This window comes from Oryctolagus cuniculus, chromosome 9, assembly GCF_051225735.1.
Source record: "Oryctolagus cuniculus isolate XC-2025 breed Fujian yellow rabbit chromosome 9, ASM5122573v1, whole genome shotgun sequence".
Taxonomy (NCBI): domain Eukaryota; kingdom Metazoa; phylum Chordata; class Mammalia; order Lagomorpha; family Leporidae; genus Oryctolagus; species Oryctolagus cuniculus.
In genome coordinates this window covers 89,158,025-89,170,127 of record NC_142875.1, presented here as the reverse complement: position 1 = coordinate 89,170,127, position 12,103 = coordinate 89,158,025, and the positions used below count along the sequence as shown (strand labels likewise).

Here is a 12,103-nt window from a genome sequence, read left to right as displayed (position 1 = left end):
AGTCACACAACCTGAAAAAGACTGAGGTTTTTTGATCTTCAGGTCTAGTGTTCCTTTCACTACACCAGGATTTTGCCTTACTTGTCCTAAAAACTCTTAATTCCTGTCACTCCCTGGCTGAAGTTCACTATTAATATGTAGCTATATCCAGGAGGGGTAACTTTAGCTGGAGTTAGTTGATTGGTTCTGTAGGGTTCTGAAAGAAGGAAACATAGAACAATATTTTTTAAAAATCTTTAAAAATTTATTTGAAAGTCAGCTATGGAGAGAGGGAAAGAGAGAGAGAGAGAGAGAGAGAGAGATTCCATTTGCTGGTTCATTACCCAAATGACTGCAGTAGCTGGGGCTGGGCCAAGCTGAAGCCAGGAGCCAGAAACTTTATCCAGTCTTTCAGTGTGGGTCCCAGGGGCCCACACAATTCGGCCATCCTCTGCTGTTTGTCCCAGGCTGTTAGCAGGGATCTGAATTGGAAGTGGAGCATCTGGAACATGAGCCTGTGCCCATATAGGATGCTGACATCAGAGGTGGTAGCTTTACCCACTACATCCCAATACTGGCCCTAGAACAGGTATTTTTAAATTTATGGGTGTTAAGGAGAGCAGAAATGGGTATTACTCTTGCTCTGGTCATATGGGAGGCTGGAGGGAAGAGGTGAAGTAGAGAGGAAAAATTAGGCTGCTATAGGTGATTACAAGGGTGTAGGTGAGCGGGCAACAGAACAGACAGTGCCTGGGGGAAGACTTAGGATTCTGCTTCTGGAAAGGTCAAAGAGTACATTGCAAAAAGTGCCCACCTCGAAGTTTCATGGAGATGATCCTATTCTTTTGCATGTATGTATTCCTGTGTATATGTAGACTTAAAATATTAAGAGTTTTATGTATATCATAAGGAATTCAACAGTTCAACAGTTACAAAAGAGTGTTCATGGAAAGAAAAGTCTGTGTTTTGCCCCATTTGCCATCCCCCATTTTCCTGTCCAGAGGTAGCTACTATTGTAAGACTGTTTGTCTTTCCAGAAATATTCTCTGATGTTAAGTTTTTCTTTCTCTTACACAAATGATAGTATTGTACTACATCTTTCATGCACACTGAGCTATACTTTTCTTAATGAATTTGGAATATTTGTCCATACCAGTATTATCTAGAGCTGCCTCATTTGTAACAACTGTGTGTTACTCCAATGTCTGGCCAGATCACAGAGTATATACCTTTTCCTTTTTATTTATTTGTTTTTAAAATTTTATTTAAGGTATAATTTTTTTTTTTTTTTTTTTTTTTGACAGGCAGAGTGGACAGTGAGAGAGAGAGACAGAGAGAAAGGTCTTCCTTTGCCGTTGGTTCACCCTCCAATGGCCGCCGCGGCCAGCGTGCTGCGGCCGGCGCACCGCGCTGCTCTGATGGCAGGAGCCAGGAGCCAGGTGCTTTTCCTGGTCTCCCATGGGGTGCAGGGCCCAAGCACTTGGGCCATCCTCCACTGCACTCCCGGACCACAGCAGAGAGCTGGCCTGGAAGAGGGGCAACCGGGACAGAATCCTGCGCCCCGACCGGGACTAGAACCCGGTGTGCCGGCGCCGCAAGGTGGAGGATTACCCTAGTGAGCTGCGGCGCCGGCCTAAGGTATAAAATTTGTAAGTATTTCATATATACAGATTTAGGAACATAGTGATGCTCCCCATCCTACCCTCCCTCCCACCCTTGCTTCTACCCTTCTTCCTCCTCCCTCTCCTGTCGCCACTCTTAATTTTTACAAAGACTTATTTTCAGTTTACTTTATATTCATAAGATTAACCTTACACTAAGTAAAGAATTCAAGAAATAGTATGAAGAAAAAAACCACTGTTACTCAACAGTAGAGAAAAGGATTTAAAAATCATCTAATCTCAGAATGTTCATTTCACTCCAGTACATTACATTTTAGGTACTCTATTAGATACAGCAGATCAGGGAAAATATATGGTATCTGTCTTTTTGGGACTGGCTTATTTCACTAAGTATAATGGTTACCAGTTGTACCCATTTTGTTACAAAAGACAGGATTTCATTTTTTATTAAATTGCTGAATAGTAGTACATAGTGTATATATGCCATAATTTATTTATCCAGTAATCAGCTGATGGACATCTAGGTTGATTCCATATCATAGCTATTGTGAATTAAGCTGCAAAAAGCATGAGGGTACAGATAGCTCTTTGATATGCTGATTTCACTTTCATTTTTCATCCTTGGTTAAATTTAATACATGGTATTCTTTTTTGCATTGTTTATAGTATACAAAGATTACTGATTTTCTTGTGTCGATTTTTTCTTGCCACTTTTTTAATAAGTCCCAATAGTCTCAGTGAAGTCTTTCGTTTGCCCTATATATAGAATCATATCATCTGCAAATAGGGATAGTTTGACTTCCTCCTTTCCAATTTGTATCCTTTGATTTCTTTTTCTTGCCTAATGCCTCTGGCTAAAACTTCCACAACTATATATATTTTTACGTGATTTATTTATTTTATTTGAAAAGCAGAGTTACAGAGAGGCAGAGTCAGAGAGAGAGAGAGGTCTTCCATCTGCTGGTTTACTCCCCAGATGGCTGCAACGGCTGAAGCTGTGCTGCTCTGAAGCCAGGAGCCAGGAGCTTCTTCCAGGTCTCCCACATGGGTGCAGAGTCATCTTCTACTGCTTTCCCAGGCCATAGCAGAGAGCTGGTTCCAAAGTAGAGCAGCCAGGACTTGAACCGGTGCTTATATGGGATTCTGGCACTGTAGATGGCAGGTTTACCCACTACACCATAGTGCTGGCCCCCCAGGACTATATTAAATAGCAGTGTTGAGAGTGGGTATCCTTGTCTGGTTCTGAATCTTAGTGGGGATGCTTCCAGTTTTCCCCATCAATAAGATGCTGGCTGAGGGTTTGTCATAAATTGCCTTGATTGTGTTGAGGAATGTTCCTTCTATACCCAATTTGCTTAAGGTTTTCATCATGAAAGGATATTGTATTTTATCAAATGCTTTCTCTGCATCTGTTGAGATAGGCATGTGTTTTTGTTTTTCAGTTTGTTAAATGTGATGTTTCACATTTATTGATTTGCAAATGCTGAACCATCCCTGCATGCCAGGGATAAGTCCCACTTGGTTGGGGTAAATGATCTTTCTGATGTATTGTTGGATTGTAATAGCTAATATTTTGTTGGTGACTTTTGCAATTATGTTCATCAGGGAATTTGGTCTGTAGTTCTCTTCTCTGTTGTATCTTTTTCTGGTTTAGGAATTAGGGTGATGCAGGCTTCATAGAAGGAGTTTGGGAGGATTCTGTCCCTTTCAATCATTTTAATAGCTTGGGAAGAATTGGAATTAGTTTTGTTGAATGTCTGGTAGTATTCAGCAGTGAAGCTATCTGGTCCTGGTGTTTTCTTTGTTGGGAATCTTTATCACTGATTCAATCTCTGTCTTTATATCTTCCTTTAGACCCATTAATATTTGTTTTAAATAGCCAGGTGCCCTGTATTTGGGTGCATATACATTTATTATAGTCACATCTTCCTGTTGAATTCATCCCTTAATCATTACGTAGTACCTCTCTTTGTTTTAACAGTTTTTGTGATAAAGTCTATTTTGTCTGATGCTAGGATGGCTGTATCTGCTTGTTTCTGCTTTTTGTTAGCATGGAATATCTTTTACCATCCTTTCATTTTCATTCTGTGTGTATCTTTGTTGGTGAGGTGTGTTTTCTTAGGCAACAAATAGACTGGTCTTGTTTTTTTTTTTATTTTTTTTAATTTTTTTATTTTTTGACAGGCAGAGTGGACAGTAAGAGAGAGAGACAGAGAGAAAGGTCTTCCTTTGCCGTTGGTTCACCCTCCAATGGCTGCCGCGGCCGGCGCGCTGCGGCCGGCGCACCGCACTGATCCGATGGCAGGAGCCAGGAGCCAGGTGCTTTTCCTGGTCTCCCATGGGGTGCAGGGCCCAAGCACCTGGGCCATCCTCCACTGCACTCCCTGGCCACAGCAGAGAGCTGGCCTGGAAGAGGGGCAACCGGGACAGAATCCGGCGCCCCAACCGGGACTAGAACCCGGTGTGCCGGCACCGCTAGGCGGAGGATTAGCCTAGTGAGCCGCGGCGCCGGCCATGGTCTTGTTTTTTAATCCATTCAGCCAACCTGTGTCTTAATTTGAGAGTTAGGCCATTTACATTCAAGGTTACTATTCTTAAGTAATAACTTGTCCCTGCCATTTTTCTCTAAGTATTCATATCATTTACTTTGCATTTCCTTTGTACTTTTCTTTCTTTCTTTTTTTTTTTTTTTTTTTTTTTTTGACAGGCAGAGTGGACAGTGAGAGAGAGAGACAAGAGAAAGGTCTTCCTTTTTGCTGTTGGTTCACCCTCCAATGGCCGCGCGGCCAGTGCGCTGTGGCCGGCACACCGCGCTGATCTGATGGCAGGAGCCAGGTACTTCTCCTGGTCTCCCATGGGGTGCAGGGCCCAAGGACTTGGGCCATCTTCCACTGCACTCCCTGGCCACAGCAGAGAGCTGGCCTGGAAGAGGGGCAACCGGGACAGAATCCGGCACCCCAACCGGGACTAGAACCCCGTGTGCCGGCGCCTCAAGGCGAAGGATTAGCCTAGTGAGCTGCGGCACTGGCTTCCTTTGTACTTTTCCTGGGAGATTTTTTTGCCTTCACATTCTTTCATAATGATGACTATCTTTCCTTGCTTCTGTGTGTAGAACATCCTTAATGGTTTTTATTTCACCTTCATTCATAAATGAGAACTTTGCAGGGTACAGTATTCTGTGCTGACAGAGTTTTTCTCTTACAACTTGAACTATATCTCTGTTCTCTGTTAGCTTGTGGGGTTTCTGATGAAAAGTCAGCTGTGAGTCTAATTGGAGATCCCCTGAAAGTAATGTGGTGTTTCTCTTGTGTGCATTTTAGAATTTTTTTTTTTTTTTTATGTTTTACTGTGGAAAGCTTGACTACAATGTGTCATGGTGAAGATCTTTTCTTGTCATTTGTATAAGATGTTCTATGTGCTTGTGTAGTTGGATACCCCTTTCTTTCTCCAAATTAGGGGACTTTCTGTAATTATTTTACTGAGATGGACTTCTTTGCCATTCTCTCATTCTATACCTTCAGGAACTCCCACGACCTGTGTGATTGGTCATTTGAAAGTATCCTATAAATTTCCAACACTGTTTTTAATCTTTCTACTTTTTTTTTTAAGTCTGATTAAAATATTTCCAAAAAATTATCTTCTAGCTTGGATATTCTGCTTTACCAAGTCTATTGTTAAGGCTTTCCACTGTGTTTTTTATTTGACATATTGAATTCTTCATTTCTTTTTTCTTTTTCTTTTTTTTTTTTTTTGACAGGCAGAGTTAGACAGTGAGAGAGAGAGAGAGAGAGAGGAAGGTCTTCCTTTCCTTATCCATTGGTTAACCCCCCAAATGGCCACTGCAGCCAGTGCACTGCGGCCGGCACACTGCGCTGGTACAAAGCCAGGAGCCAGGTTCTTCCTCCTGGTCTCCCATGCAGGTGCAGGGCCCAAGCACTTGGGCCATCCTCCACTGCCCTTCTGGGCTACAGCAGAGAGCTGGCCTGGAAGAGGAGCAACTGGGACAGAATCCGGCGCCCCAACTGGGACTAGAACCCGGGGTACTGGTGCTGCAGGCAGAGGATTATCCAAGTGAGCTGCGTCGCTGGCCGAATTCTTCATTTCTAATATTTCATTTTGGTTTCTCTTCAAAGTTCAGTTCCATGGGAGAATTTTTCATTGATGTTGTATATGGATTTCTTTAATTTGTGAATTTGTTTCTCATTGCTTCTAAGTGATCCTAGTCTTCACATTTGAATATTGAAGTATTTTTGTGTTCCTTTGTGGTGTGTGTGGGGGTCATGTTGTCTTCCTTATTCTTATTTCTTGAATTTCTGCATTTACTTTCAGGCACTTATGGAAATACTTGTGGGTTTTTTTCCTTTGATGGCTTTTATCTTGAGCTATGCCTCTGTGGGTTAGTGTGGTGTCTGCTCTTCAGTGAGTACCCAGTGGTATGTGCTGGGTGTTTTGGGAACTGTGATCAGTGCTCCAGGGTGTGTGCCAGTATCTTGGGTGACACCCAAGTTGGGTGTGGGAGATCTCTTGTTAATAGATGGGAGAGTATGGTAACCTCTGTTGGTGTCATCACACCATCACCTCCTCTCTTTCAAGATGATCAATGCCTGGGTTTTATTCCATAGTGGATGCAGTACTCATCTGCTCTGCCTTGAACTGCAGAAAGGATCTGTGCGGTCATCCTTGTGAACGTGGATCCCGTTGCAATCACCCATCCCAGGCAATCCAGGAGCTCTGAACAGCATGTGGTGCGGCTCACTTTGATTGCCCAGAGACTCAGCTATACCCTGCGCTCTCTCATGCAGTCACAGAGTTCCCACAGTCTCAGCACTTGAGGCTCTCACTGTAATGGGGTACAGAGGATCTGCTCCAGCCCACTAGTCTGTCCCATCCACAGAGAGGCAGAGACATTCCCAGAGCCAGCTGCCTGCGGGTGTGCTGCCTAGGTGGTTTGAGCCCGGGAGCCTGTGATATGTTGAGAGGCTGGGGACACCTCAGTCTTCTGTGGGTGCCCAACCCCCTGTCAATCCTTCCAGCCAGCTCAAAATCGGTGGGAAATGTGAATTTTTCCCTTTGCTAAAATTCCTGGATCACACATATGCAGAAGAGCTGCTGGCTGAATATTGCCTTCTCTTCGCCAATTGGTGGTGCTTGTACCTGAACTGCTGACCCTGGTACTGCTTAAAAGATGGTGTCTTATCTCAGCACGTTAAGAGCACACACAGAAGAGTTTCCATAGCTGACACTTATGCCAAAATGGTGTCCACACTTTCTCAGCTGGTTGCTGAGTACTGTTGTGGGAGGGCTGCAGGTCAGACTCATACCATTCTCTCCCTCTGCCTATATCACCAGTGGCATAGTTTGCTGTAGTCTGATCTCACCTCAGTCTCCAAAGTTGGTGCTTTCTCTGGCTCTCTTCTGGGGTTAGGTGTTGTGTCCATTTTGATGCTGTGCATTTGCACCTTCCACACTGATCCATGGCACTTCTCTTCCAGAGAATTTCTACTGCAGTTTTCTCTGTAACTCTCCCCTGAGAATGTACTTCCTAAACTTTTATTTCTTCATTGTTTTACTATTTACCTCTATCCTAGTGTAGTATGTGCTTCCCTTTTCTGCCATCCTGGAGTCTTCTCTCCTTTTAACTATGTTGAAATCTCCACCCTTTCTACATCCTAGAAGCACAGCAAAAACACATTTATGGTTCAGAGGTAATGGTTGTACCTTTTTACTGTCCTGGGCAACCATAAAGCAGGGTATTCAGCCTCTATAACTCTGACAGCCACCCAAGGGGAGATAAGAGCAGGCTTTTTGTCACACTCAGGACACTGTTTTTTTTTTTTTCCTTTTTCTAAATCTGGAATGGACACAAACAGCCCCTGCATCTGATCAGAAGAGCCAGAGAAAATGGGAGAAAGAGAGGCCTGACAAGAACTGCAAATAGGAATCCTGCCTGTGTGCTGCCCACCCTTCTCTCCATGCCAGGAAGACCTCAGGGTTAACAGACTCTGCCACTTTGCTCTCTGATTTAGTTAGGCAGACTAGCTGGTCCTGGCTGAGGTCTCCCTCACACTCTGCTGTGGAACCTCCTTGGAGCTCAAGCATAGAGTGTTTCCCAGAAAAAATGGAGGACCCATTTTGTTCTCTCCTGGAAACCTTGGTATTTTGGACTGGTAAGAAGCTAAATTAGGCCGGCACCGCGGCTCACTAGGCTAATCCTCCGCCCAGCGGCGCCGGCATACCGGGTTCTAGTCCCGGTCGGGGCGCCGGATTCTGTCCCGGTTGCCCCTCTTCCAGGCCAGCTCTCTGCTGTGGCCAGGGAGTGCAGTGGAGGATGGCCCAGGTGCTTGGGCCCTGCACACCATGGGAGACCAGGAAAAAGCACCTGGCTCCTGGCTCCTGCCATCGGAGCAGCGCGCTGGCCGCGGTGGCCATTGGAGGGTGAACCAACGGCAAAGGAAGACCTTTCTCTCTGTCTCTCTCTCACTGTCCACTCTGCCTGTCAAAAAAAAAAAAAAAAAAAAAAGAAAAAAAAGAAGCTAAATTAAAGGCAATGGACACAATATCTTTAGTGGACTAATCAACCCTTCCCTGTGCCATTTCCTTAGTGATGAAGTAGGGATCCAGATACTGTTTGCCAGACTCTAATCCTCTGTGAAAACAACAAATATTTTTCTCAAAGCAATGCATTCAGTAATCCCTCCTTATCCACGATTTCTCCTGTGTCTGTTACCTGTGGTTAACTGTGCATTCTAGTGAACTCTGCATATACAGCAAAACGAGAAATTTGAGGGGCCTGTGCTGTGGTGTAATAAGTTAAGCATCGCTTGTGGTGCCAGCATCCCTTATGGGTGTCAGTTTAAGTCCTGGCTGCTCCACTTCCTACCAAGCTCCCTGCTGATGGCCTGGGAAAGCAGTGGATGATTGTCCAAGTGCCTGGCCCCCTGCACCAGTGTGGGAGACCTAGAGGAAGCTCTGGCCATTGTGGCCATTTAAGGAGTGAACCAGTGGATGCAAGATCTCTCTCTCTCTTTCTGTGTCTCTTCCTCTCTCTGTATCTCTGCCTTTCAAGTATATAAATAAATCTTTGTTAAAAAAAAGAAACAGGGCCGGTGCCGCGGCTCACTAGGCTAATCCTCCGCCTAGCGGCACCGGCACACCGCGTTCTAGTCCCGGTCGGGGCGCCGGATTCTGTCCCGGTTGCCCCTCTTCCAGGCCAGCCCTCTGCTGTGGCCAGGGAGTGCAGTGGAGGATGGCCCAGGTGCTTGGGCCCTGCACCCCATGGGAGACCAGGAAAAGCACCTGGCTCCTGGCTCCTGCCATCGGATCAGTGCGGTGCGCCGGCCGCAGCGCGCCGGCCGCGGCGGCCATTGGAGGGTGAACCAACGGCAAAGGAAGACCTTTCTCTCTCTGTCTCTCTCTCTCACTATCCACTCTGCCTGTAAAAAAAAAAAAAAAAAAAAAAAAAGAAACAATATTTGAGAGACAGATCATCCACATAACTTCCATTACAGTATAATTGTTCTATATTATTTTTGTTAATTTCTTACTGTACCTAATTTAGAAATTAGCATAGATTTGTGTATATAGGTATATACTACATGAAGGTACTTCAAAAAGTTTGTGGAAAATTGAATTTAAGGTGCAAAAAATCTTGAAATCTGCCTTTTGAGGGTTTTTAAAAAGTTCATGGAAAAACAATGCTTATGAAAACTGCATGGATTTCATAATGTTTGCACCAAGGTAAATTTCCATGAACTTTTAAAAATTTATTTCAAAGGCAGAGTTAGAGAGAGGAGAGACAGAGAGATCTTCCATCTGCTGGTTTACTCCTCAAATGACTGCAATGGCTGGAGCTGGGCCAATCTGAAGCTAGAAGCCAGGAGCTTCTTACGGGTCTCCCACATGGGTACAGGGGCCAAAGCACTTGGGCCATCTTCCACTGCTATCCCATGCACATTAGCAGGGAGCTGGATCAGAAGTGGAGCAGCTGAGACTTGAACTGGTGCCCATATGGGATGCCGACAATGCAGGCAGCGGTTTAATCTGCTACACCATAGCACCGACCCTTCCATGAACTTTTTGACGTGTATTTGTATATAGGGTTTGACACTACCCGTGATTTCAGGCACGCACTGGAAATCTTGGAGTATCCCCCAAGGATAAGGGTTGTAAGGAAGACTACTGTATGTATATTCTAGAAAATGTTACAAATTCAATAGAAGAAAATACAGGATTTATGATACTACCACTGAGAGATAATCTCTTATAATATTGGTAGCTTTTCTTTCAATTAAAAATTTAATGTAAATTTTTAACTGTGGCAGCCTGAGTACTTGAGAACTGTAGAAAAATGTGGCAGTTTGGGGCTGGTGCTGTGGCGTAGCAGGTAAAGCCACTGCCCACATTGCTGGCATCCCATGTAGGCACTGGTTTGAGTCCCGGCTGCTCCACTTCTGATCCAGCTCTTTGCTATGGCCTGGGAAAGCAATAGAAGATGGCCCAAGTCCTTGGGCCCCCCTATACTCCCACGGGAGACCCAGAAGAAGCTTCTGGCTTCGGATCGGGGCAGCTCCAGCCATTGTGGCCAATTGGGGAGTGAACCAGCAGATGGAAGACCTCTCTCTCTGGCTCTCTTTTTCTCTCTGTGTAACTCTGACTTTCAAATAAATGAATAAATCTTAAAAAAAGTGGCAGTTTGCAGGACATAGTAGTTTGTGATGAAAGGTACTGGACATGCAGCTGGGCATTCTCTGCTTGAGAATGAAGTGATCTGGGAAAGGGCAGGCTGGGGGAGAAGTGGGAAAGCAACATCTGTTCCAGTCCGTAATAGTGAACTGAACAGCTTGGGGTGTATTATAGAGTCATGCAGTGTTCAACCAGTGCCCACTCTCATCAGCTGGGACAGATCCAAATAGGTGGGGTGGGATTTTTATAGTCTTTTTTAAATTTTAACACTACTGACCCAAACTCATATTTTCCAATAGCCTCTGAAACTGTTAACATCTCTTTGTGACTTTTGTGCCATCTGAAGTGGGGGTGTCATGTAATAGATGGGGATGACAAACATAAGATGATATTCAAGAACTTGGTTGAAAAACAAAAGGACTTTTGCTAGAAATGTGTCATTTCAGAAAAGGCCACTTCAATAAGCACATCAACATTTTTTATATACAGTGATTTCTTAGGGAGAAAATTGATGTTTATGGTACTTAGAATGTAGCCAATGGTTGTACATGTGGTGCAGTGGTTGGGACTCAGCTTGGCATACCGGGGTCCTATGTCAGAATACCTGGTTCAAGTCCCACCTCCTGCAATCCAGTTACCTGTTAATATGCACTCTGGGAGATGTCAGTGATGGGTCAAGTACTTGGGTCCCTGCCACCCACATGGGAGACCCCGATTGAGTTCTAGATTCCTGGCTTCAGCCTGGCCAGGCCCTGGCTATTGGCAGGCATTTGGGGACTCTATCAGGTTGCTCTGTGTTTTTAATAACAATAAACAAAATTGAAGAAAAAAAGATTTTCACCTTCAGAAATCATAAGTTCTGGAAAAAAACCATACATTCTTGGGGCGGGTGCTGTGGCGTAGTGGGTAAAGCTGCTACCTGCAATGCCAGCATCCTATATGGGTGTTGGTTTGAGTCCTGGCGGCTCTACTTCTGATCTGGCCCTCTGCCACGCCTGGGAAAGCAGTAGAGGATGGCCCAAGTCCTTGAGCCCCTGCACCTGCATGGGAGACCTGGAGAAAGCTCCTGGCTCCTTGCTTTGGATTGGCAGAGGCCCGGCCATTGCAGCCATCTGGGAAGTGAACTAGTGAATGGATGACCTCTCTTTCTCTCTGCCTCTACCTCTCTGTAACTCTGCCTTTCAAATAAATAAATAAATCTTAAAAAAATGCATACTTCATATAAAAGGTGTATTTCCCAAATGCAGTAGAGCATCAGCCCTTCCTTGCCTCTTTGCTTCACCCTTGTCTCACTGACCCATCTTTTTCTGTTTCCATAGCTTATTTCTCTGTTTCTTCTGGCCTCAAGACTCTGACTACTGCTTTTCTCTGTCTACATTTCTCTAACTGGGTGAGTTTTTATACTTTGACGGAGTCAATTCTAACTTTTATCTAAATGACTCCTAATCTCCAACGATATTCCTGGCCACTCAGGATTTGCCTAATTGTATTTTCAACTGCAGAGGAAACTTCGACTTCCCAACCATATCCCCCATTCAGACTCTCGGTCTTTGTTAGTATTACTGGTTAGCTTCAACCACAAACCCATTCATGCCTGATGCTCTTTCCTGTATTTCATTTTTCCTAGTCTGGTTGTCCTTCAGATATGAACTTAGCCAAATTTCTCCTTCTCTGAACCTTTTGCTGGCAACTCTCACTGCAAGGGTACTTCAAAAAGTTCATGGAGGAGAATTAAAAGAAGTGTATTTTGGTTTGAAAAAATTTTAAATCCATGAAAAAATGCATATTGTTGAAAAACTATACATAGATTTCAAATTTTT

The 12,103-nt window shown here is 44.4% G+C and overlaps 1 protein-coding gene across 4 annotated transcripts in view; it reads left to right on the top strand.

Moving 5' to 3' along the window:
- Positions 1-12,103, top strand: part of PEX26 (peroxisomal biogenesis factor 26) — a 54,726-nt gene that overhangs the window by 11,605 nt on the left and 31,018 nt on the right. The gene's annotated exons all lie outside the window — the stretch shown is intronic.